The 23,182-nt window shown below is 41.4% G+C and overlaps 32 non-coding genes across 32 annotated transcripts; 13 read left to right on the forward strand and 19 right to left on the reverse strand.

The window, feature by feature from the left end:
• Positions 1–6,069: 6,069 nt before the first annotated feature.
• On the reverse strand, positions 6,070–6,151 carry TRNAL-UAG (transfer RNA leucine (anticodon UAG)). Its single transcript has one exon. It is a non-coding gene; the product is annotated as a tRNA-Leu (tRNA).
• Positions 6,152–6,245: 94 nt separating this feature from the next.
• TRNAL-UAG (transfer RNA leucine (anticodon UAG)) lies at positions 6,246–6,327 on the reverse strand. Its single transcript has one exon. It is a non-coding gene; the product is annotated as a tRNA-Leu (tRNA).
• Positions 6,328–6,594: 267 nt separating this feature from the next.
• Positions 6,595–6,676, reverse strand: TRNAL-UAG (transfer RNA leucine (anticodon UAG)). Its single transcript has one exon. It is a non-coding gene; the product is annotated as a tRNA-Leu (tRNA).
• A 5,521-nt stretch (positions 6,677–12,197) lies between these two features.
• Positions 12,198–12,279, reverse strand: TRNAL-UAG (transfer RNA leucine (anticodon UAG)). The gene has a single exon. It is a non-coding gene; the product is annotated as a tRNA-Leu (tRNA).
• A 93-nt stretch (positions 12,280–12,372) lies between these two features.
• On the reverse strand, positions 12,373–12,454 carry TRNAL-UAG (transfer RNA leucine (anticodon UAG)). Its single transcript has one exon. It is a non-coding gene; the product is annotated as a tRNA-Leu (tRNA).
• Positions 12,455–12,547: 93 nt separating this feature from the next.
• Positions 12,548–12,629, reverse strand: TRNAL-UAG (transfer RNA leucine (anticodon UAG)). The gene has a single exon. It is a non-coding gene; the product is annotated as a tRNA-Leu (tRNA).
• Positions 12,630–12,722: 93 nt separating this feature from the next.
• On the reverse strand, positions 12,723–12,804 carry TRNAL-UAG (transfer RNA leucine (anticodon UAG)). Its single transcript has one exon. It is a non-coding gene; the product is annotated as a tRNA-Leu (tRNA).
• Positions 12,805–12,897: 93 nt separating this feature from the next.
• On the reverse strand, positions 12,898–12,979 carry TRNAL-UAG (transfer RNA leucine (anticodon UAG)). The gene has a single exon. It is a non-coding gene; the product is annotated as a tRNA-Leu (tRNA).
• A 93-nt stretch (positions 12,980–13,072) lies between these two features.
• On the reverse strand, positions 13,073–13,154 carry TRNAL-UAG (transfer RNA leucine (anticodon UAG)). The gene has a single exon. It is a non-coding gene; the product is annotated as a tRNA-Leu (tRNA).
• A 93-nt stretch (positions 13,155–13,247) lies between these two features.
• Positions 13,248–13,329, reverse strand: TRNAL-UAG (transfer RNA leucine (anticodon UAG)). Its single transcript has one exon. It is a non-coding gene; the product is annotated as a tRNA-Leu (tRNA).
• A 93-nt stretch (positions 13,330–13,422) lies between these two features.
• TRNAL-UAG (transfer RNA leucine (anticodon UAG)) lies at positions 13,423–13,504 on the reverse strand. The gene has a single exon. It is a non-coding gene; the product is annotated as a tRNA-Leu (tRNA).
• Positions 13,505–13,772: 268 nt separating this feature from the next.
• TRNAL-UAG (transfer RNA leucine (anticodon UAG)) lies at positions 13,773–13,854 on the reverse strand. The gene has a single exon. It is a non-coding gene; the product is annotated as a tRNA-Leu (tRNA).
• Positions 13,855–14,472: 618 nt separating this feature from the next.
• On the reverse strand, positions 14,473–14,554 carry TRNAL-UAG (transfer RNA leucine (anticodon UAG)). The gene has a single exon. It is a non-coding gene; the product is annotated as a tRNA-Leu (tRNA).
• A 93-nt stretch (positions 14,555–14,647) lies between these two features.
• Positions 14,648–14,729, reverse strand: TRNAL-UAG (transfer RNA leucine (anticodon UAG)). The gene has a single exon. It is a non-coding gene; the product is annotated as a tRNA-Leu (tRNA).
• Positions 14,730–14,822: 93 nt separating this feature from the next.
• On the reverse strand, positions 14,823–14,904 carry TRNAL-UAG (transfer RNA leucine (anticodon UAG)). Its single transcript has one exon. It is a non-coding gene; the product is annotated as a tRNA-Leu (tRNA).
• Positions 14,905–14,997: 93 nt separating this feature from the next.
• TRNAL-UAG (transfer RNA leucine (anticodon UAG)) lies at positions 14,998–15,079 on the reverse strand. Its single transcript has one exon. It is a non-coding gene; the product is annotated as a tRNA-Leu (tRNA).
• Positions 15,080–15,522: 443 nt separating this feature from the next.
• On the reverse strand, positions 15,523–15,604 carry TRNAL-UAG (transfer RNA leucine (anticodon UAG)). Its single transcript has one exon. It is a non-coding gene; the product is annotated as a tRNA-Leu (tRNA).
• Positions 15,605–15,697: 93 nt separating this feature from the next.
• Positions 15,698–15,779, reverse strand: TRNAL-UAG (transfer RNA leucine (anticodon UAG)). The gene has a single exon. It is a non-coding gene; the product is annotated as a tRNA-Leu (tRNA).
• Positions 15,780–16,222: 443 nt separating this feature from the next.
• Positions 16,223–16,304, reverse strand: TRNAL-UAG (transfer RNA leucine (anticodon UAG)). The gene has a single exon. It is a non-coding gene; the product is annotated as a tRNA-Leu (tRNA).
• Positions 16,305–20,564: 4,260 nt separating this feature from the next.
• On the forward strand, positions 20,565–20,646 carry TRNAL-UAG (transfer RNA leucine (anticodon UAG)). Its single transcript has one exon. It is a non-coding gene; the product is annotated as a tRNA-Leu (tRNA).
• A 93-nt stretch (positions 20,647–20,739) lies between these two features.
• On the forward strand, positions 20,740–20,821 carry TRNAL-UAG (transfer RNA leucine (anticodon UAG)). The gene has a single exon. It is a non-coding gene; the product is annotated as a tRNA-Leu (tRNA).
• Positions 20,822–20,914: 93 nt separating this feature from the next.
• Positions 20,915–20,996, forward strand: TRNAL-UAG (transfer RNA leucine (anticodon UAG)). Its single transcript has one exon. It is a non-coding gene; the product is annotated as a tRNA-Leu (tRNA).
• Positions 20,997–21,089: 93 nt separating this feature from the next.
• On the forward strand, positions 21,090–21,171 carry TRNAL-UAG (transfer RNA leucine (anticodon UAG)). The gene has a single exon. It is a non-coding gene; the product is annotated as a tRNA-Leu (tRNA).
• A 93-nt stretch (positions 21,172–21,264) lies between these two features.
• Positions 21,265–21,346, forward strand: TRNAL-UAG (transfer RNA leucine (anticodon UAG)). The gene has a single exon. It is a non-coding gene; the product is annotated as a tRNA-Leu (tRNA).
• A 93-nt stretch (positions 21,347–21,439) lies between these two features.
• Positions 21,440–21,521, forward strand: TRNAL-UAG (transfer RNA leucine (anticodon UAG)). The gene has a single exon. It is a non-coding gene; the product is annotated as a tRNA-Leu (tRNA).
• A 93-nt stretch (positions 21,522–21,614) lies between these two features.
• On the forward strand, positions 21,615–21,696 carry TRNAL-UAG (transfer RNA leucine (anticodon UAG)). The gene has a single exon. It is a non-coding gene; the product is annotated as a tRNA-Leu (tRNA).
• Positions 21,697–21,965: 269 nt separating this feature from the next.
• On the forward strand, positions 21,966–22,047 carry TRNAL-UAG (transfer RNA leucine (anticodon UAG)). Its single transcript has one exon. It is a non-coding gene; the product is annotated as a tRNA-Leu (tRNA).
• Positions 22,048–22,141: 94 nt separating this feature from the next.
• TRNAL-UAG (transfer RNA leucine (anticodon UAG)) lies at positions 22,142–22,223 on the forward strand. The gene has a single exon. It is a non-coding gene; the product is annotated as a tRNA-Leu (tRNA).
• Positions 22,224–22,491: 268 nt separating this feature from the next.
• TRNAL-UAG (transfer RNA leucine (anticodon UAG)) lies at positions 22,492–22,573 on the forward strand. The gene has a single exon. It is a non-coding gene; the product is annotated as a tRNA-Leu (tRNA).
• A 93-nt stretch (positions 22,574–22,666) lies between these two features.
• On the forward strand, positions 22,667–22,748 carry TRNAL-UAG (transfer RNA leucine (anticodon UAG)). Its single transcript has one exon. It is a non-coding gene; the product is annotated as a tRNA-Leu (tRNA).
• Positions 22,749–22,841: 93 nt separating this feature from the next.
• Positions 22,842–22,923, forward strand: TRNAL-UAG (transfer RNA leucine (anticodon UAG)). The gene has a single exon. It is a non-coding gene; the product is annotated as a tRNA-Leu (tRNA).
• Positions 22,924–23,016: 93 nt separating this feature from the next.
• On the forward strand, positions 23,017–23,098 carry TRNAL-UAG (transfer RNA leucine (anticodon UAG)). The gene has a single exon. It is a non-coding gene; the product is annotated as a tRNA-Leu (tRNA).
• Positions 23,099–23,182: the final 84 nt, after the last annotated feature.

Consider the following 23,182-nt stretch of genomic DNA (forward strand, 5'->3'; position numbering starts at 1 on the left):
TTATGACATTTTATCTTAGTTTTGATAATTAAAATCGTTCGTAACGACAAAATGTTTTTATTTTGTCTTCAAACTCATTTTACTTCTAAAAGGACATTAATGAACTTTTGCCACTTGTTATTAAAGTTTCTCGCCTCACGGATAAAAACAATTGATAGTTTAATGAAAACAATTTGGTTCAAGTAAGAGTATTGTTTACCAGATTTAAGGCTGTGTCCGGTTTTTGGGGTAGTTTTTGGGAGCCCATATCTCTGAAACGAAGCACTTTAGGACCCATGTTTATTAGACATTTTTTACTCATAGAGACCCATAGAATGCATATAGAAAGTTTCGGTACTCTTATCCGTAACACCCTGTAAATAATGTTTTCTTTTGAGGGAAGCCCGTATCCGAGGGGTAACATTACTTCCTCCACGTCATAGATTTGCCTTTTTTGTGCTCAACCAGAAGACGACGGAACAGACTGTGTTATGACGTAGTGGAAGTAACTCTTCACCCGATAATGGACCCAAAATATTAAGCAGACTATATTTGAGGAAATACGTTTCTCTCGCCAATATGAAAACCCCAGTTGCGCGAGCTTTATTAGTAGCGAAAGTGTTGCCATCTAACACTAAAATCAAACAATGGCGATGCCAGTGTTTAACAGGAATTGAAGACATAACCAGTAATTAGGCGAAACAAGTGAAAGCTTCACCAAAGAATATAAAGCCCAGGAACGGAAAGATAGATATTTTTGGCCGCTAATCTCTCGGAGTCTCGGTGTGAACGGCACTTCCGGCAAGAGAAAAGTAGCCATCACGTCGTCTGCTGGATCTGTTTCGGGCTATGGGCTAACTTGCTAAGGCTCTCTCGCCATGGAAAACGACAAAACCAAAGGTACACTAACCATTTCTCTTATTTAGATTAATCGAAAAACTAATATTTACGTGATATGTTATTTAAATAGGTTCAAGAGCTTGTGAAATAGCCTTAAATGAAAACATAGATACCATTTCCAGGCCGCATGGCTATGATCATTTAGATCTGAGTGTTTTTCTGAAACAGTTCAGTAACTTAAAAGAAGTGAAATATCAGTTAATTTATTTAGAAGTAAAGAAATTTCTAGATTTAGTTAGGTAAATTGGAACAATAGCCCCGCCACTCCCTTTGTCCCCCTTTCTCGACCCCCCTTAAAGTACTTTTTAAGGAGATTCCAATGGTGCAAAAATTATTCCCCTCAAAGCATTATTAATTAAATTTTCCCAAAGACTATACATTGGCGCCTGACGGCGACAAGCACGCGATTCGCTCGAGCGCTGTTGGGCCGGACCGGTACCCCCCAGCCCCGTTCTTATAATCATCATGGATGCATATATAAACCCCTTTAAATATATCTCCTTAAGTATTAATTCCCGAAAAATAATGTTTCGCATTAAAACCAAAAGGATTACAATAATGCAAAACGTTTTAGCCGCAATTTATTATTTAGAAAAATAAATGTAAAATTGTTACTTGCCATCAATTTTTACCACGGAAAATACGACATTTTTTACGTGTAAATTAAAAGTAAAACTGGACTCGTCATCGAAGTATTGGCGCCGCACACTGACTTCGCTCGAGTGCTGGGGGCGCGCGGCGCCACCCCAGCCCCATTCTTGCTAATCAAGCTGTGCCATCTATAACGCGACCTAGAGGACAGTACCTAATATAGTCTCTTGTGGTGCGAATTAAACAAGGAAGAGCGACTGAGAGATGAATTGATCCCACGCGAAGGTGTTTTCCCTCCTCTTGAATGCATATATTAACCCCACCTACGGACATCGTTTCCGGTGACATCGTACCTAGTATCTAGCGAATTGAATACGCCGTAAAAAAAAACATTTTCGCTTTGGACACTTTTTAAAAATTTATTCATATCTCGCTGTTAAATGTAATTCGTCATCAGTCCTACCTTATCCAACACGTACAAAAATCTCGAATTTCCCGAGAAAATCTCAAAATATGTCGTATTTTAAGAGGTAAAAATTGCTGGCAAGTAACCATTTTATATTTATCATATCTTTCTAAATAATAAATAGCGGTTAAAACTTTTTGGATTTCTGTAATCCTTGACAAATAATACACCTTAAAAATAATCAAAAACCATCCTTGACAAATAATGCACCTTAAAAAATAAACAAAAACCAAAAGTACCTTTCTTAAAAATAGCCTTAGAATCTTCCGAACTTGCGGAAATACGCGAAAACCCGGAATCGGGCATGGTTAGCGGAAATAGAATCCGTTTTGTGAAATGTTTCTTTTTTGTTTCTGGCACCGTCATTTTAATCCTTAGACCCCACTTCTACTACAGCAGCATATTTCGCTAATATTGTGGTTCAACTGGCGCCATTACCACTCCTAACAAATAAAGAAAGGCCGATTTCCGAAAGGGCAAAAACGGTGATATATAGATATTAGGGATGCAACGGTTCGGACTATCTCGGTTCCGGTTCTTAAATTTGCGCTTTGTCGTTTCCGGTTCTGGTTCCTAGCATTTTTCATTGTTCAAAAAAATGATATAGGGTACGTGATGGTACTTAGATAAAACTACATCGAATATCCAGTGGCGGCGCCAGGGGTAGGCTACGCAGGCTACAGCCTGCTTTATTTCGCTTGTAGGGGCGCCGAACAGCCCCCTAAAATGATTTGCGAAACTAGAAATATCAAAATCCGAATTAAAAGCCTGCTGTTTTTAGGTTGCGAACACTGAACAGTGATTTCTAATATTTTTTCGAACGCAGCCTTTATTCGTTGTAGTTGCTAAACTAGCTACTTCAAAAAGTGTTGCATTGTTAGACAGATGATAAATTACGCGGTTTTCCGACTCTCCGAGTCACAATTTCCTAAATAAAGATAAAATAAGAGCCGGGAGTAGTGGCTCACTCCTGTAATCCCAGGCGTCCGGGAGGCAGAGTTTGCGGATGGCCGTGTGAGGACGACCACTAATCCCCCAACGGGTGGTTGTCATACTTCCGCCACGGGTGTCCCAACCCTATTCCCAAGTATGCCCCCGTTGGCGTGGCCGTAACACATATCTCGCACCTGATTAATCAAATGGACGAGCGGACTGAAATGTCCCACCCGTTACAATCGCTCATAACGAGCTTCCTAAAAAAAAAGAAAGATAAAATAAAGCGTGGCAACTGGCAAGTGTTTTTGCAACAATTGTAAGTGAAAATGGAGAATTCTGTTGGAGGATGTTGCCCATATGTGCATTGTTATGCTCATCGACTAAAAAAATTACTTCCGAGTACATTTAAACAGGCATGTACATTTCTTTTGTAAATTTAAAAAAAAAAACCGGTTTTCTCACAGTTTTGTTTAGTTAGTGTATGTAAGGGGGGGGGGGGCAAATTAAAGAATTAAGTAGCCTACCCATAGTAATATCCTGGCGCCGCCACTGCGAATATCATATTACATGTTACTTTTAAATTGAAACAACCCGTCTCCTTATTAAGCTCTCCAACGTAGAAATGTAACGTAGAGTAAAAACGTGTCCATCGTGTATGCTGCTTTATGAGCTAATTCTAATAAGTAAAACTTTAAGTAAAGTAGAGTAAATCTCGTAACGCGACTAGATAATCTAAAAAGTCTCCGGCGTGTAGCCTGCGTTATGAACTAATTCTTCGAAGAGTAAGTTAAAATGAAGTAGCGTAAAACTCGTAACGCATTTAAATAAACTACTCGTGTTTAAAGACTGAAATACATCAAATTTAAACCAGTCTTTACCTACTTTTGGCGCCAACTATAAAACTTACTCACTTTATAGTCCTCGAAAAAATGCGCCCCCAAACCTTCTGCGTCCCCACGCAGTTGCGTACCCTGCGTACCCTATATCGCCGCCCCTGGTTCCAAATAGCCTTTAGGGATTTGCAAGGACCTAATATCTAGCAAATCGCGAGAGGACTACTTTGTACAAACGCTTAAAATATGCCTCGACAAATTACTTAATGCAACTATTAAAACCTCTTGTATATCTCACTAATCTCACATTTCTTAATGGCTGTTATCCGAATATACTGAAAAAAGCAATACTTATTCCAATTTTTAAACATGGTGATCCGGAAAATCCCGGTAATTATAGACCCATTTCACTACTGTCAATTATTGCGAAATTAATAGATAAATGTTTTATGACTCGTATAACAAACTTCTGTGAAAAGTACGATATTCTAACTCATAACCAGTTTGGCTTTCGTAAAAACAGTGGAGTTGATTTTGCTACTACTAAAGTGTATAAAAAAATTATAGACGGGCTTGACAAAGGTCATTATGTAATCGGAGTCTTTTTAGATATTAGAAAAGCCTTCGATACTGTAAACCATGATAGATTACTACACAAAATTTACCTGTCAGGAATAAGAGGCAAGGCGCATTGTTGGTTAAAATCTTATCTCTCAAATCGAACGGCCCAAACGAAAACTGATAACTTATCAAACGAAAACGAAATAAGCAATGGGGTTCCACAGGGTTCTATATTATCACCGTTACTTTTTAATATTTTTATCAATGATATTACATCAACAGTCGATGATGACTCAATTATTTTATACGCTGATGATTCTGCTCTAATAGACGACGATGGAAACTATGAGACACTAATAGATAGAATAAATTATAAATTGCAACAAATTAGTATGTGGCTAGGAAATAATAAATTGAGCTTAAATACAGAAAAAACAGTATATATGATATTTACTAATGTAGGTAAAATTGTCCCCTCGGGGTATAATATTGTCATAAATAATACTAATCTGCAAAAGGTATCAGTGGTAAAATATTTGGGAGTATGGTTCGATGAAAAATTAAATTGGAACATACATGTTTCAAAAGTTGCAAAAAAAGTCTCATATGGTATTTATTTGATATCAAAAAATAGAGCAATTTTCACGGATAAAGTATGCCTACAACTTTACTATTCGTTAGTGTATTCGCACTTGATATACTGTTTACAAATTTGGGGCAATACCTCAGATGGCAATCTTAATAGACTATTTTGTCTACAAAAACGTGCAGTTAGAATTTAAAAAAAAAAGCCATATCTTGCTCACTCGAAACCAATCTTTCAATCACTAAATATCTTAAACATTAAACAACTATATACATATTGCTCTCTTATTCTTATATATAAATCTATTACTTCCACTCATTGTAATTTTTTTGAACCCTCTAAAAGAAGTAAATATAACATGCGAGTGACGCCTACTTTAAATATTCCATTTGCTAAAACTTCCCGTAAGCAAAACTCAATTTTTTATGTCGGTGTTAAAAACTTTAATAGTATTAATTGGAGGGAAGCAAAAAATATAAGTAATTACAAAAAAATTATCAAAACGTCTAAAATAATAACAATTGTATAACCTCCCAAAAACTATTCTACAAACTAAAAAATTGTGTACTTCCTCTAATAATCTAAATCCACTATTTTTCACCTAAGAAGCAATCATTTTTCAAAATTTAATACTTTGCTAAATATACTCCGTCATGAGTTGTGGCCTAAAAGTCTTTTTAGACTTGGCCCTTTAAGAAAATGTAAATACAAAAGGTGCTATGTCAAATAAAATTATTATTATTATTATTATTGAAAACCAGTTTTGAAAAAATGACCTCATTTGAAAGCCTGCCATGCCGTTCCTAAAAAATTTGCATCAGCATTTTTTTGCAAGATTTTTTTGGTAAGCTAGTGGTGGAGCTAAGAATCGGAGTTGATGAAGCTGTGTTGAAAAGTACAAAGAAGAAAGATAAAGAAGACAAACTTAGGAGTGAACTAGATTTACCTTCAACTGATAAATATGAAAACAACTCACTAAAGGAACTCCTCGACACGTTACACTACGTCAGCGGGTTTGTTTTAAGAAGGCAAAGTACAAAAAAATGCCCCACAACGATAATAAAAGCTTTGTTGAAAGACGAGACTCCCGAACCAGCGCCTTAGATTACTCGGCCACACTGCCTTCTTTTTGTGTTATATTTCCCAAAATATCGTCCAAATGCTGTGAAATGGTTTTCCCACGTCTCTAAAAACATACCTTCTACAAAATTGAATAATGACAGCGGCGGGATTCGAACCCGCGTCTCCGAAGAGACTGGTGCCTAAAACCAGCGCCTTAGACCACTCGGCCACACTGCCTTCTTCCCGTTGAATATTTCCCAAAATATCGTCTAAATGCTGTGAAATGTTTTTCCCACGTCTCTAAAAACATACCTTTTACAAAATTGAATAATGACAGCGGCGGGATTCGAACCCGCGCCCCCGAAGAGACTGGTGCCTAAAACCAGCGCTTTAGACCACTCGGCCACACTGCCTGCTACCCGGTATATATTTCCCAAAATACCGTCTAAATGCTGTGAAATGTTTTTCCACGCTTCTAAAAACATACCTTGTACAAAATTGAATAATGACAGCGGCGGGATTCGAACCCGCGCGCTCCAAGAGACTGGTGCCTTAAACCAGTGCCTTAGACCACTCGGCCACACTGATTTCTATCCGGTTTATATCCCATAATATCGTCTTAATGCTGTGAAATGGTTTTCCCACGTCTCTAAAAACATACCTTCTACAAAATTGAATAATGACAGCGGTGGGATTCGAACCCGCGCCCCCGAAGAGACTGGTGCCTAAAACCAGCGCCTTAGACCACTCGGCCACACTGCCTGCTACCCGGTATATATTTCCCAAAATACCGTCTAAATGCTGTGAAATGTTTTTCCACGCTTCTAAAAACATACCTTGTACAAAATTGAATAATGACAGCGGCGGGATTCGAACCCGCGCCCCCGAAGAGACTGGTGCCTAAAACCAGCGTCTTTTTTTATTAAGCCCAAAAGTATTATTTACATTAAAAAACTTTGAAATAAAACAAAACTCAAGCAGTTATGAAAAATCGAAACACAATAAAACTTTTGACACAAAATAATCAAGCAGTCATAACATTACCATTGAATAAATTCACTTAAAAAGTCCCAATAAAATATTTTTTAACACATTACAATTCTGAGCGGTATCCGGCTTTAAAAGTTTCAACTGGTTAATAGTTTCTTTGCGAACACATGCTTTAATACGACTTGTTAGCACCGGAACCCGTGTTATTTTTCCGACACTTTTAAAATTACGACTTTAAGAACCGCGGAAATCAATTTCGCCATCGACCAGAAAATTGGAGGTCTCTTAATGGTGGACGGAACAATCGAAAAAACGATAAACTGGGCACGAGGTTCAGATATAAAACCGAAAATTGATACTGGGAGCTTTAAAATTGTGATAAAAAGCCAGGTCCACCACTCCTGAACTACGGGACACGTTACAAAAAGATGACTGACTGTTTCGCACCGAGAATTACCAAATAAACACATATTGTCCGCGACAAGACCAGCGTGGAGTAACCGTTCTTTAACCGGAAATGCTTGGTGGATGAGACGAAAGTTAATGTCCGCGTACCGCGTGGCCATTAGAGGGCAGGACACTTTTCCCCAATGCACTTGCGCAAGTGGCGCGGAGAAAAAGCCTCTCCAACGTTCTTCGCCTCGAGACTCCATGGAACACGCTTGCTTTACCAAAGAACGGTAAAAGTCGGATGATTTGAGCTCGCTGAAAACGACAGCCTCTTCTTTAGAGTTGATGACCCGAACCAATTCGGAAACCGGTGGCTCATGAACCAGAATATCCAAAGAGTCCACAAAATGAGCCCAGGCCGGTGGAATGAGCCGCAACATCTTATGATAGAGCGAAAGTATTGACCGATCCAGTAAACGCGGTCGAACCGATGAAACCATGTCCAAGATGACGGTATGAGGGAGGAAACCTGGGATGACCTCATACGTTATATCTCTCACGAGAACGAGCCCCGCGCGCGCGAAAGTAACTCTCTCTTGCGCCGACGCGGAAAAACCGGTAACTCGCGGGTTCAGAAAAATCGGCTCAAAGACAGGATTCGCGTGCGGTAAAACAGTCCATTCATTGGCGACAAGTAATCTGTTCCACGCGGTAACAATACTGCGATACCGGGGAACCATCCTTGGTAATAGTTTCTGGTCGAACTGAAGCCGAAAGACTTGAAAGCCAATGCCCTCATAACCGCCATAAAAGGAGAGCAAAAACCGTGGGACGTCCTTCATCGCGGAATCAGAGGAGTCGCCGATAAAGCCCTTAATTTCTTTTAAACGGAACGCGAGGTTTTTCAGCTGGAAATCTACGAGGCCGTACCCCCCCTTCAGATTTCGGACGAATGACTGTTTGGTAATCCACGTGACGCATGCCAGGACCCCAAATAAAATCCATCACCGCCGTTTTAAATCTTTGTGCCCAGGCTAATGGCAAATCTACCGAGCTCAGAGTATGCCAAAGCGTGGAAGCCGCTAGCACGTTAATGACGACAATTTTGCCCGTTAACGTAAGACGACGTTGTTTCCACGAACGTAAAGTGCCGGAGAACTTGTCCATTCGGGGTTTCCAGTTAAGACGGAGCAATTCTTGACCATCGTTCGTTAAATATATCCCCAAAATCTTCAGTGGGGCGCCACTTATGGACACCCCAGAGATCACCATCGGAAGGCGATTGCGATACGACCCAAGCCACTGCGCCTGACATTTCTTTACGTTTAATTTGGCTCCGGACGCTCGACCATACCGCTCGTATTCATGAATAGCCTCGACCATACCATCAGTCGAACTGGTTAGAATCGTATTATCGTCCATACAAAGGTAAGTGGCCGGTACCAAACATCGGGAGCCGTGGAATAGCCGGATTGCGCAACAGCGCAGCGAAAAGTGGTTCTGTCGAAAGAATATAGAGGAGGGAACTAAGCGGGCAACCTTTGCGAACTGAACGGCGCAGGGGGAAAAAATCCGTCAAAAAGCCATTGACCCGGACACATGATTTGGCGTGGACTAGAAAGGCTTGAATCCATTTGAGGAAAAAAGCACCAAAGCCCATACTGCGAAGCACTTCAAACAAAAAGGACCAGTCCACTTGATCAAATGCCTTCTCCAAATCCAGGTTTAACAAAACTCCTGGTGCGTTTGTTGCCGATAAAAGGTCAGACGCATCCAGCAAGAAGCGAGGCGTCTGCGATATGTCCCGGGCTCTCACCGCTCCCGTCTGGCATGGAGAAATTATATCTGGCAAAAGAGGTGCCAGCCTATTAGCAAAGACCTTCGCGAGTATTTTAAAGTCTACATTGAGCAGCGATATAGGACGCCAAGACGACAAAAAGTGAGATCGCCAGACTTAGGGACAAGCAAAATCAGACCCTCAGTCATTGTACGGGCAGTACACCATCCCGAGCCATCGTGGCCAAAACCCGAAGAAAACCTTCCTCGACTAAAGGCAAGAGAAATGACCAAAACTCGACTGTGAAGCCATCGCGGCCAGGGCTTTTCCCCCGCTTCATTGATTTTAAGGCCGTAACAATCTCCAAACAGACAATGGTATTGTCCAGGCTCCGCCGTTGGTCTTCTGATACTCTTCCCGGTACTAAGGAAGAAAAAATCCCGCCAGCTACGGGATCTACCGTTGCCTTAGCATAGAGCCTCGCATAGTATTCAAAATTATTCTGACGAATAGTGGTACCGTCGCGGGTGATCTCGCCACTGAACAATGTAAGCGACTGAATCGTTTTTTTCCTCTGCCGAAAATTTTCGATGCGCAGAAAAAAAGCAGTAGGTTTTTCGTCGGCTAAAAGGTGCTGGGCTTTCGCACGAACTGCGGCACCAACGAACTCATGGGCGGTAACTTGAGAAAGGGATTCCGTCAAAGCAATAAGTTTGGTTTCTTCATCAACTGACAAATTCCGACGAGCAAGGTAAGCATTAATCTCTATTTACAATTTGGTTTTATGCGCGCGACGATGCGAGGCCAAATGTTTGGAGTAAAAAATAGCGTAATCACGCAAAGATATTTTCAAATCTTCATACCACCGAAAAATATCTTCCCGGTAGTCAAGTGAGGTTTGGCTTCGTTCCACTATACGAGTACAACCAGTGAGAAAGTTATCATTCTCCAACAAAGATGAATTAAAAGCCCAAGTTCCCGGCCCTCTCGGAGAACCAGACAGATCAATTTGCACTACGAGGGCTTTATGATCAGAAAAAGGAGAAACCATGTAAGTGCAACGAGATAAAAGAGCTAGTTCGGGCTGCCGATCGAAAAAGTAGTCTATTCGGGAGAATAAATATCGCCCAAAAACAAATCCAGCCCGCGAATATTCAAATTGCGAAGGATGGTAGTGACGCCAAACATCGACCAATGAAAGTTCGCCAGACATGGTTGGTAACGAATAAAGCGGGTCCCGGCGAAAATTTGCCGGGCACCGGTCCATTGAAGGGTTCATGACATCATTTAGATCGCCAAAAATAAAATGCCGATGAAGCGTACTACAAATATCGGCGATTTCTTTAAAAAAGGTCGATCGGGTGGCTGCGTCATTTGGAGCGTAAACATTAATATGGTCGATACAGGTATCATCTATTTCCAATGAGGTCAATAAAAAACGCCCCGTATTTTGATGTACCTACCACCCGGCGGGGTAAGACGTCTATTCCTGGCCGTATTAAAGTTGCAACACCGCAAAAACCTCCATTATTTAAATCCAGGTCAATAAAAACTTTACCTCTAAAATACGTTTTAAAAATAGCTACATGTTCCGGGAGCCAGTCTGTTTCTTGTAAAAAAACGAGATCATAGTCCTTTATAAAAGCTATTACATGTTCCATTTTCGTCTTATCACGCAATCCATTAACATTTAGCGATAAAAAACGTTACGCCATATTAATTATACCATGTTGTGATCTTCCAAAACTCCATCAGACTGCTGCCTTCCAGACCCCATGGGGTCAGAGTCGTCACCAGGAGGCAAATTGGGCGTAGAGGCAAGCTTACCGGTCAGGCGGGAGGACTTAAAAGTAGAGGAACTCTTTCGGCGATACGGAAACGAAATTACGTCACCATCGTCCGTTGAATGATGACGCTTGCTGTTAGGCCTACCGCTCTGTTTAAATTTAGAAGAACGATTTATTATCGCAGCATCCGGTTTACTAACACCCACGTCGGCCGTATCCTGTGGCGCAACGCCCTCTGACTTATCAGCGGAATTATCATTACCAGCCCGCTGATGACAATTACGAACGGTGTGGCCCTGTTGCTCGCAACCGAAACAAACAAACTTAGAACAGTCCTTGTATATGTGATCGGAAGCCAAACACCCGTTACAGACCCGGCCTTGGCGATCATGCTAGACTTCGTAAAAGAACTCCACCCCCATCATGTCCTTAAGTTTAATGCGATAGGGAAGTGACGAAACCCCTTCCGGTAACGCCACCTTCACACGTCTAACTCCCGTGTAAATATTCTTCTTATTCTTCGCCCATACGATCTCTCCCTTTAGCTCACAGCTCATACTTCGCAATTTCTCCATCAAATCCTCGTCAGCAATAAATCCCGGTAAACCAAAAAAAGAACTAGGCTACCACTACCTTAACAACAACATTCGACACGGCAATAGACTTCTTCATTAATATAAATTCCCTGCAAAACGCAAACCTCGGCGTCCTTGATAGAGACAAACGTGACAAAAAAACCTCCTGTAGTTGGAACCACCGACGAGATGGCGTCCAAGCCAAAAGCCAGGTGGATCGCCGTAATAACATCATCTTCTGTTATATCTTGGTTAGCGCAGGTTAAAAAGTTAGAGCGTTTAAAAATATCCATCCTGGATTTCAGACGAAAACCCAGGAGGGCAAGGAAGCCGAAAAAAGAAACTGCGCGGATTAGTAAATTATAAATTTAGCAAACAAAATGTTAGGAACTAAGGCTTAGCGAGCGCGCGAGGAGAGCAAAGAAAAACGAACGGCACTCTCCAAAAAACCAAACGCGAATCCAACCAGCGCCTTAGACCACTCGGCCACACTGCCTTCGTTTCGGTTTATATTTCCCAAAATATCGTCTAAATGCTGTAAAACAAATTTCCCACGCCTTTAAAACAAACTTTCGACAAAATTGAAATATGCTAGCGGTGGGATTCGAACCCGCGCCCCCTAAGAGACTGGTGCCTAAAACCAGCGCCTTAGACCACTCGGCCACACTGCCTTCGCTTCGGTTTATATTTCCCAAAATATCGTCTAAATGCTGTAAAACAAATTTCCCACGCCTTTAAAACAAACTTTCTACAAAATTGAAATATGACAGCGGCGGGATTCGAACCCGCGCCCCCTAAGAGACTGGTGCCTAAAACCAGCGCCTTAGACCACTCGGCCACACTGCCTTCATTTTGGTTTATATTTCCCAAAATATCGTCTAAATGCTGTAAAACAAATTTCCCACGCCTTTAAAACAAACTTTCTACAAAATTGTAATATGACAGCGGCGGGATTCGAACCCGCGCCCCCTAAGAGACTGGTGCCTAAAACCAGCGCCTTAGACCACTCGGCCACACTGCCTTCGTTCCGGTTTACATTTCCCAAAATATCGTCTAAATGCTGTAAAACAAATTCCCCACGCCTTTAAAACAAACTTTCTACAAAATTAAAATATGACAGCGGCGGGATTCGAACCCGCGCCCCCAAAGAGACTGGTGCCTAAAACCAGCGCCTTAGACCACTCGGCCACACTGCCTTCGTTCCGGTTTATATTTCCCAAAATATCGTCTAAATGCTGTAAAACAAATTTCCCACGCCTTTAAAACAAACTTTCTACAAAATTGAAATATGACAAGGGCGGGATTCGAACCCGCGCCCCCTAAGAGACTGGTGCCTAAAACCAGCGCCTTAGACCACTCGGCCACACTGCCTTCGTTTCGGTTAACATTTCCCAAAATATCGTCTAAATGCTGTAAAACAAATTTCCCACGCCTTTAAAACAAACTTTCTACAAAATTGAAATATGACAGCGGCGGGATTCGAACCCGCGCCCCCTAAAAGACTGGTGCCTAAAACCAGCGCCTAAGACCACTCGGCCACACTGCCTTCGTTTTGGAATATATTTCCCAAAATATCGTCTAAATGCTGTAAAACCAATATCCCACGCCTTTAAAACAAACTTTCTACAAAATTGAAATATGACAGCGGCGGGATTCGAACCCGCGCCCCCTAAGAGACTGGTGCCTAAAACCAGCGCCTTAGACCACTCGGCCACACTGCCTTCATTTTGGTTTATATTTCCCAAAATATCGTCTAAATGCTGTAAAACAAATTTCCCACGCTTTTAAAACAAACTTTCTACAAAATTGTAATATGACAAAGGCGGGATTCGAACCCGCGCCCCCTAAGAGACTGGTGCCTAAAACCATCGCCTTAGACCACTCGGCCACACTGCCTTCGTTCCGGTTTACATTTCCCAAAATATCGTCTAAATGCTGTAAAACAAATTCCCCACGCCTTTAAAACAAACTTTCTACAAAATTAAAATATGACAGCGGCGGGATTCGAACCCGCGCCCCCTAAGAGACTGGTGCCTAAAACCAGCGCCTTAGACCACTCGGCCACACTGCCTTCGCTTCGGTTTATATTTCCCAAAATATCGTCTAAATGCTGTAAAACAAATTTTCCACGCCTTTAAAACAAACTTTCTACAAAATTGAAATCTGACAGCGGCGGGATTCAAACCCGCGCCCCCTAAGAGAAAGGTGCCTAAAACCAGCGCCTTAGACCACTCGGCCACAGAGTTTTCATTTTGGTTTATATTTCCCAAAATATCGTCTAAATGCTGTAAAACAAATTTCCCACGCCTTTAAAACAAACTTTCTACAAAATTGAAATATGACAGCGGCGGGATTCGAACCCGCGCCCCCTAAGAGACTGGTGCCTAAAACCAGCGCCTTAGACCACTCGGCCACACTGCCTTCGTTTCGGTTTATATTTCCCAAAACATCGTCTAAATGCTGTAAAACAAATTTCCCACGCCTTTAAAACCAACTTTCTACAAAATTGAAATATGACAGCGGCGGGATTCGAACCCGTGCCCCCTAAGAGACTAGTGCCTAAAACCAGCGCCTTAGACCACTCGGCGACACTGCCTTCGTTTCGGTTTATATTTCCCAAAATATCGTCTAAATGCTGTAAAACCAATTTCCCACGCCTTTAAAACAAACTTTCTACAAAATTGAAATATGACAGCGGCGGGATTCGAAACCGGGCCCCCTAAGAGACTGATGCCTAAAACCAGCGCCTTAGACCACTCGGCCACACTGCCTTCGTTTCGGTTTATATTTCCCAAAATATCGTCTAAATGCTGTAAAACAAATTTCCCACGCCTTTAAAACAAACTTTCTACAAAATTGAAATATGACAGCGGCGGGATTCGAACCCGCGCCCCCTAAGAGACTGTAGCTTAAAACCAGCGCCTTAGACCACTCGGCCACATTGCCTTCGTTTCGGTTTACATTTCCCAAAATATCGTCTAAATGCTGTAAAACAAATTTCCCACGCCTTTAAAACAAACTTTCTACAAAATTGAAATATGACAGCGGCGGGATTCGAACCCGCGCCCCCTAAGAGACTGGTGCCTAAAACCAGCGCCTTAGACCACTCGGGCACACTGCCTTCGTTTCGGTTTATATTTCCCAAGATATCGTCTAAATGCTGTAAAACAAACTTCCCACGCCTTTAAAACAAACTTTCTACAAAATTGAAATATGGCACCGGCGGGATTCGAACCCGCGCCCCCTAAGAGACTGGTGCCTAAAACCAGCGCCTTAGACCACTCGGCCACACTGCCTTCGTTCCGGTTTACATTTCCCAAAATATCGTCTAAATGCTGTAAAACAAGTTCCCCACGCCTTTAAAACAAACTTTCTACAAAATTAAAATATGACAGCGGCGGGATTCGAACCCGCGCCCCCTAAGAGACTGGTGCCTAAAACCAGCGCCTTAGACCACTCGGCCACACTGCCTTCGATTCGGTTTATATTTCCCAAAATATCGTCTAAATGCTGTAAAACAAATTTCCCACGCCTTTAAAACAAACTTTCTACAAAATTGAAATATGACAGCGGCGGGATTCGAACCCGCGCCCCCTAAGAGACTGGTGCCTAAAACCAGCGCCTTAGACCACTCGGCCACACTGCCTTCATTTTGGTTTATATTTCCCAAAATATCGTCTAAATGCTGTAAAACAAATTTCCCACGCCTTTAAAACAAACTTTCTACAAAATTGAAACATGACAGCGGCGGGATTCGAACCCGTGCCCCCTAAGAGACTGGTGCCTAAAACCAGCGCCTTAGACCACTCGGCAACACTGCCTTCGTGTCGGTTTATATTTCCCAAAATATCGTCTAAATGCTGTAAAACAAATTTCCCACGCCTTTAAAACGAACTTTCTACAAAATTGAAATATGACAGCGGCGCGATTCGAACCCGCGCCCCCTAAGAGACTGGAGCCTAAAACCAGCGCCTTTGACCACTTGGCCACACTGCCTTCGTTTCGGTTTATATTTCCCAAAATATCGTCTAAATGCTGTAAAACAAATTTCCCACGCCTTTAAAACAAACTTTCTACAAAATTGAAATATGACAGCGGCGGGATTCGAACCCGCGCCCCCTAAGAGACTGGTGCCTAAAACCAGCGCCTTAGACCACTCGGCCACACTGCCTTCGTTTCGGTTTATATTTCCCAAAATATCGTCTAAATGCTGTAAAACAAATTTCCCACGCCTTTAAAACAAACTTTCTACAAAATTGAAATATGACAGCGGCGGGATTCGAACCCGCGCCCCCTAAAAGACTGGTGCCTAAAACCAGCGCTTTAGACCGCTCGGCCACACTGCCTTCATTTAGGTTTATATTTCCCAAAATATCGTCTAAATGCTGTAAAACAAATTTCCCACGCCTTTAAAACGAACTTTCTACAAAATTGAAATATGACAGCGGCGCGATTCGAACCCGCGCCCCCTAAGAGACTGGAGCCTAAAACCAGCGCCTTTGACCACTCGGCCACACTGCCTTCGTTTCGGTTTATATTTCCCAAAATATCGTCTAAATGCTGTAAAACAAATTTCCCACGCCTTTAAAACGAACTTTCTACAAAATTGAAATATGACAGCGGCGCGATTCGAACCCGCGCCCCCTAAGAGACTGGAGCCTAAAACCAGCGCCTTAGACCACTCGGCCACACTGCCTTCGCTTCGGTTTATATTTCCCAAAATATCGTCTAAATGCTGTAAAACAAATTTCCCACGCCTTTAAAACAAACTTTCTACAAAATTGAAATATGACAGCGGCGGGATTCGAACCCGCGCCCCCTAAGAGACTGGTGCCTAAAACCAGCGCCTTAGACCACTCGGCCACACTGCCTTCGTTTCGGTTTATATTTCCCAAAATATCGTCTAAATGCTGTAAAACTAATTTCCCACGCCTTTAAAACATACCTTCTACAAAATTTAATAATAACAGCGGCTGGATTCCAACCCACGCCCTCGAAGAGACTGGTGCCTTAAACCAGCGCCTTAGACCCACGGCCACACTGCCTTCTTTTTGGTTTATTTTTCCCAAAATATCGTCTAAATGCAGTAAAAACGTTTTGCCATGCCTTTAAAACATACCTTCAACAAAATTGAATTAGGACAGCGGCGGGATTCAAACCCGCACCCCCGAAGAGACTGGTGCCTAAAACCAGCGCCTTAGACAATTCGGCCACACTGTCTACACCAATAAATGAGGTACGTTTATGTTTTTTATAGCCGAGTACCCGTGTGGACTCAGCTTTGGACCTGGGAACGTCAGTTGAAGCCGAAACAATGGTTTGTAAAACTTACAATTTGAGTTAGCGTTACTCATCATTAGAAGTTGGTATTATACGTACTCATTCGTGAGAATCGTGACAAATGCAAAGTTACTAGAAATAATAAGAGATGGCGCTAAAGCATGATATTGGCTGATATTCCTATTGACCATCGGAATAAAGCTTGTGGTCCACCTGAGGTTACGTAACCGTATCGTTACCGTATGTAGAACGTAAAATAACCGAAAGAGGGCGTCAATTACTGTTGTTGACAATCTGCGTCTACGTATTGGCATATACGGTCGCGAGCGAGTTTCGCGCGCGATAGTATACTATTTTCCACCACACTCCCCCTTTTCGCCTTTCCGTTGCTATGCAACGCGTTTTGAAATTTTTAATGCTTAGGCTTAGTACCTCTTTTAGATATAACAGTCGCCAGCCAGATTTCCCGCACGGTATTGATGAGTTCCAAATAGAACGAAACTGGTCTACCGTTTTAATGTCTGGCTTTTTTTTAGTTTTTATTTAGTTTATTACTCGAAGATCTAATTGATCCGAGATTAACATCTTTTTGTTTGCTCGAAGACCTATTGGTACGAGTTATTAGAAGTTGAAAAAGCGTCGCAATTAATTTTTATTAATGGTCAATGTTACTGAAAATTTTCAACACACTTTTTACAATGAAAATATATTACATATTATTTTGCGGTTTTAAATTGGATTTGAATCTAACAATAAATAGCTGTATTCCCGTATTACGAGTAAAGCTGCCACGTGTTTGAGTGTAATACTACACCTACGGTATCTAGTAATATTACCAGTTACCGAAAACATTCTTTCAATGTCCGCGGAACTTGCAGGAATTGATAAGTACCTTTTTGCTAATCATCGTAACTAGTGAAATACCTATTTAGATAATCACTGAGATAAAGTTAAGTTATAAACGTGTTTTGAAATAAAATATCTTCATGTAGGTTAACTTAGCTTTATGTTAAAAATCGATTTTAACCGTATTTAGAAGGATAATGATAGGTTTAAAAATCCGAATAATTCTTCCAAAAATGCACCTATATTTTTTATTGAAGAGATTATATTTTTTACCCGGTTTGATTGATAGTTCTCCACACGGTGGCGCTATATTATTACTTTGATTTAATTTCCGCGGGAGTTTTGAATAATTATCCTTTTTCTAAGCGTTATTAAAAGGTAACAATGAACTACTTTTTGTGTTTTAACGAAATTTTGTTAAGAATTTAACAAAACAAAAAACCGTACCAAAGAAAAAACAAACAAAGTTCAATAAACAATATATACAGATATTGTATTAATCCGTTTAGTAAAAAAACCCGCCTTATTATAATGGTTTTAATATTTTCCCTAAGGAAGTCAATGGCTCGGCGTTGAACTATCCGCATTGTTACAATGCGACCCGAGTTCAATTCCTGATCACGATCAAATTTTACATTAAAATACTAAAATATTTAATTAAATATAAGATTAATATAATCTATAAATATTTAATTAAATATAAAATTAATATAATTTATAAATATTTAATTAAATATAAGATTAATATAATTTATAAATATTTCATTAAATACAAGATAAATATAATTTCTAAATATTTAATTAAATATAAGATTAATATAATTTATAAATATTTCATTAAATATAAGATTAAAATAATTTATTAATATTTAAAATGATTTAGAATAAATTATAGTACCTAACATTCGCCAAAGCTGTTTTTTAGAAAAACACCGTAAATTGACAAGCGTTGGTGGCTGAGTGGTTAGAGTAAATCTCTTGCACGAGGCAGCCCCTGGTTCGATTCCCGGCCGGCGCGAATAATTCGCGAATTAATATTAAGACCAATACCGTGTATAATTGGTGGGAACCCTGCCATTGGACGTTGAGAGGTTGCATAACACTCAGCACTCGGTCCGTCCCAAAGTCATTAAGAAGATGATAGAGAGAAAACGCCCATACAAACACAACAGACTCAACATCCACAACCAATCTAACACAAACAAAACAAACTCAACACCCACAACCGTCATAACACGAACTCAACATCCACAACCATCATAACACAAAAACAACAAACCCCACACCCCAACCGTCATAACACGAACTCAACATTACAATAACTAAATACCCAATCAAACTGAGTTAAAACCGTCACGACGGTGCGCGTTAACGAAAAACCACCATCTAAACCAAACCCATCCTCAAAGTAATCCGTTAACGTTCACCGTCACACGGTGGTTTTACCAACACTACGAAAAACTGCGAACGCAGAGATTTCGAGACATTGCGTACATTGATTAACCTTTGCACGGAAAATGCGAACGAGTTCGCAGGGCAGACACACAGACAGAACGGTGAATGTATAACCCCTCCTAGGGGAGAGGTAAAAAGAATAGTTGTTCTGACCCTTTCATAGCTAGTTACTCCTTTTATACTGATATGGTTTTACGTCCTCTGACGTTTCTACCTAAAAATATGCATCGTTTTTTATTCACTTCAAATTCTAGAAAACGGGAAGATGCAAGATTATTTTTTATAAATTTTGAACTTTAACTTTTTTAACTTTATTTATAAAAGAACGATGTTTGCTACTTCATACAGCATAACAATCGCGGTAGTTAGAGGGTAAACACTAGTTTGTTTCAAGGTGTTGTAGATTATGATTTGGACGTGTTATATCGTGTTTGTAATTGGAGGAGTGTAGTCCATAATTAAAAAGGATAAAAAAGCTAAACCCTAATCAAATTTGAAGAAATTAAAAAACTTCTAATAACTCGTACCAATAGGTCTTCGAGCAAACAAAAAGATGTTAATCTCGGATCAATTAGATCTTCGAGTAATAAACTAAATAAAAACTAAAAAAAAGCCAGACATTAAAACGGTAAACCAGTTTCGTTCTATTTGGAACTCATCAATACCGTGCGCGAAATCTGGCTGGCGACTGTTATATCTAAAAGAGGTACTAAGCCTAAGCATTAAAAATTTCAAAACGCGTTGCATAGCAACGGAAAGGCGAAATGGGGGAGTGTGGTGGAAAATAGTATACTATCGCGCGCGAAACTCGCTCGCGACCGTATATGCCAATACGTAGACGCAGATTGTCAACAACAGTAATTGACGCCCTCTTTCGGTTACTTTACGTTCTACATACGGTTACGATACGGTTACGTAACCTCAGGTGGACCACAAGCTTTATTCCGATGGTCAATAGGAATATCAGCCAATATCATGCTTTAGCGCCATCTCTTATTATTTCTAGTAACTTTGCATTGGTCACGATTCTCACGAATGAGTACGTATAATACCAACTTCTAATGATGAGTAACGCTTACTCAAATTGTAAGTTTTACAAACCATTGTTTCGGCTTCAACTGACGTTCCCAGGTCCAAAGCTGAGTCCACACGGGTACTCGGCTATAAAAAAAACATAAACGTACCTCATTTATTGGTGTAGACAGTGTGGCCGAATTGTCTAAGGCGCTGGTTTTAGGCACCAGTCTCTTCGGGGGTGCGGGTTTGAATCCCGCCGCTGTCCTAATTCAATTTTGTTGAAGGTATGTTTTAAAGGCGTGGCAAAACGTTTTTACTGCATTTAGACGATATTTTGGGAAAAATAAACCAAAAAGAAGGCAGTGTGGCCGTGGGTCTAAGGCGGTGGTTTAATGCATCAGTCACTTCGGGGGTGCGGGTTTGAATCCCGCCGCTGTCCTAATTCAATTTTGCAGAAGGTATGTTTTAAGAGGCGTTAGAAAACCATTTCACAGCATTTAGACGATATTTTGGGAAATATAAACCAAAATAAAGGCAGTGTGGCCGAGTGGTCTAAGGCGCTGGTTTTAGGCACCAGTCTCTTAGGGGGCGCGGGTTCGAATCCCGCCGCTGTCATATTTCAATTTTGTAGAAAGTTTGTTTTAAAGGCGTGGGAAATTTGTTTTACAGCATTTAGACGATATTTTGGGAAATATAAACCGAAACGAAGGCAGTGTGGCCGAGTGGTCTAAGGCGCTGGTTTTAGGCACCAGTCTCTTAGGGGGCGCGGGTTCGAATCCCGCCGCTGTCATATTTCAATTTTGTAGAAAGTTTGTTTTAAAGGCGTGGGAAATTTGTTTTACAGCATTTAGACGATATTTTGGGAAATATAAACCGAAACGAAGGCAGTGTGGCCGAGTGGTCTAAGGCGCTGGTTTTAGGCACCAGTCTCTTAGGGGGCGCGGGTTCGAATCCCGCCGCTGTCATATTTCAATTTTGTAGAAAGTTTGTTTTAAAGGCGTGGGAAATTTGTTTTACAGCATTTTGACGATATTTTGGGAAATATAAACCGAAACGAAGGCAGTGTGGCCGAGTGGTCTAAGGCGCTGGTTTTAGGCACCAGTCTCTTAGGGGGCGCGGGTTCGAATCCCGCCGCTGTCATATTTCAATTTTGTAGAAAGTTTGTTTTAAAGGCGTGGGAAATTTGTTTTACAGCATTTAGACGATATTTTAAGAAATATAAACCGAAACGAAGGCAGTGTGGCCGAGTGGTCTAAGGCGCTGGTTTTAGGCACCAGTCTCTTAGGGGGCGCGGGTTCGAATCCCGCCGCTGTCATATTTCAATTTTGTAGAAAGTTTGTTTTAAAGGCGTGGGAAATTTGTTTTACAGCATTTAGACGATATTTTGGGAAATATAAACCGAAACGAAGGCAGTGTGGCCGAGTGGTCTAAGGCGCTGGTTTTAGGCACCAGTCTCTTAGGGGGCGCGGGTTCGAATCCCGCCGCTGTCATATTTCATTTTATAGAAGGTATGTTTTAAGAGGCGTGGGAAATTTGTTTTACAGCATTTAGACGATATTTTGGGAAATATAAACCGGAACGAAGGCAGTGTGGCCGAGTGGTCTAAGGCGCTGGTTTTAGGCACCAGTCTCTTAAGGGGCGCGGGTTCGAATCCCGCCGCTGTCATATTTCATTTTATAGAAGGTATGTTTTAAGAGGCGTGGGAAATTTGTTTTACAGCATTTAGACGATATTTTGGGAAATATAAACCGAAACGAAGGCAGTGTGGCCGAGTGGTCTAAGGCGCTGGTTTTAAGCACCAGTCTCTTAGGGGGCGCGGGTTTGAATCCCACCGCTGTCCTAATTCAATTTTGCAGAAGGTATGTTTTAAGAGGCGTTAGAAAACCATTTCACAGCATTTAGACGATATTTTGGGAAATATAAACCAAAATGAAGGCATTGTGGCCGAGTGGTCTAAGGCGCTGGTTTTAGGCACCAGTCTCTTAGGGGGCGCGGGTTCGAATCCCGCCGCTGTCATATTTCAATTTTGCAGAAGTTATGTTTTAAGAGGCGTTAGAAAACCATTTCACAGCATTTAGACGATATTTTGGGAAATATAAACCAAAATGAAGGCATTGTGGCCGAGTGGTCTAAGGCGCTGGTTTTAGGCACCAGTCTCTTAGGGGGCGCGGGTTCAAATCCCGCCGCTGTCATATTTCAATTTTGTTGAAAGTTTGTTTTAAAGGCGTGGGAAATTTGTTTTACAGCATTTAGACGATATTTTGGGAAATATAAACCGAAACGAAGGCAGTGTGGCCGAGTGGTCTAGGGCGCTGGTTTTAGGCACCAGTCTCTTACGGGGCGCGGGTTCGAATCCCGCCGCTGTCTTATTTCAATTTTGTAGAAAGTTTGTTTTAAAGGCGTGGGGAATTTGTTTTACAGCATTTAGACGATATTTTGGGAAATATAAACCGAAACGAAGGCAGTGTGGCCGAGTGGTCTAAGGCGCTGGTTTTAGGCACCAGTCTCTTAGGGGGCGCGGGTTCGAATCCCGACGCTGTCATATTTCAATTTTGTAGAAAGTTGGTTTTAAAGGCGTGGGAAATTTGTTTTACAGCATTTAGACGATATTTTGGGAAATATAAACCGAAACGAAGGCAGTGTGGCCGAGTGGTCTAAGGCGCTGGTTTTAGGCACCAGTCTCTTAGGGGGCGCGGGTTCGAATCCCGCCGCTGTCATATTTCAATTTTGTAGAAAGTTTGTTTTAAAGGCGTGGTAAATTTGCTTTACAGCATTTAGACGATATTTTGGGAAATACAAACCGAAACGAAGGCAGTGTGGCCGAGTGGTCTAAGCCGCTGGTTTTAGGCACCAGTCTCTTAGGGGGCGCGGGTTCGAATCCCGCCGCTGTCATATTTCAATTTTGTAGAAAGTTTGTTTTAAAGGCGTGGGAAATTTGTTTTACAGCATTTAGACGATATTTTGGGAAATATCAACCGAAACGAAGGCAGTGTGGCCGAGTGGTCTAAGGCGCTGGTTTTAGGCACCAGTCTCTTAGGGGGCGCGGGTTCGAATCCCGCCGCAGTCATATTTCAATTTTGTAGAAAGTTTGTTTTAAAGGCGTGGGAAATTTGTTTTACAGCATTTAGACGATATTTTGAGAAATATAAAC

The sequence above is a fragment of the Leiobunum rupestre genome, chromosome 2, assembly GCF_980474605.1.
Source record: "Leiobunum rupestre chromosome 2, qqLeiRupe1.1.hap1, whole genome shotgun sequence".
Classification (NCBI taxonomy): domain Eukaryota; kingdom Metazoa; phylum Arthropoda; class Arachnida; order Opiliones; family Sclerosomatidae; genus Leiobunum; species Leiobunum rupestre.